Below are 653 nucleotides of genomic sequence, written 5' to 3'. Positions count from 1 at the left end.
AAAGATAGCTCATTCCAGGAAATAAAATGACTATGTGCAAGAATTCTGGGAACTCCTTGACATGGATCTGGATCTGTGTGTTTTTGGTGTGTATGAGTTGGGGTGTTTCACTAACTGGTCGGAGCAGTCATGGTGGAGAATCCCCAGTGCTGCCCGGCGCTGCAGTAAAGAGCCTCAGTAATTTTATTGGCCCTTGTTCTGGAAACCCCTGCCCAGCCGCACCCAGGCTCACACTGGGGTGAGGAGGGTGAGAAAGCAGGGGGGTTGGAAGCTCCCAATTGTTGTTTCAACATCCACCCCTTTTTTGAACACCTCCAGGGACGGTGCCTCCACCTCCTCCCTGGGCAGCCTGTGCCAAGGCCTCAACACTCCTTCTGGAAAGAAATTTTTCCTTATACCCAGGCTGGACCTCCCGTGGTGCAGCTTGACCCCATCTCCTCGTGTCCTGTCGCCGGTGAGCAGGGAGAAGAGCCCAACACCCACCGCAGCACACCCCTCGGGCATTGCAGAGGGGAGGGGTCTCCCCCAGCCCCCTCCTCCTCCCCAGACCCGGGATGTGCTGAAATCCAACCCAGCCCGGGTTTCCCGGCTCTGGGGCAGCCGCGACCCTCGCGCTGTGAGAAAACGGGCCCCGCGCCCGGGGGGGGTCAGAG

Source organism: Chaetura pelagica, unplaced genomic scaffold, assembly GCF_000747805.2.
Source record: "Chaetura pelagica isolate M959 unplaced genomic scaffold, ChaPel_1.0 scaffold680, whole genome shotgun sequence".
Lineage (NCBI taxonomy): Eukaryota > Metazoa > Chordata > Aves > Apodiformes > Apodidae > Chaetura > Chaetura pelagica.
Note: the sequence above shows the minus strand (reverse complement) of the source record.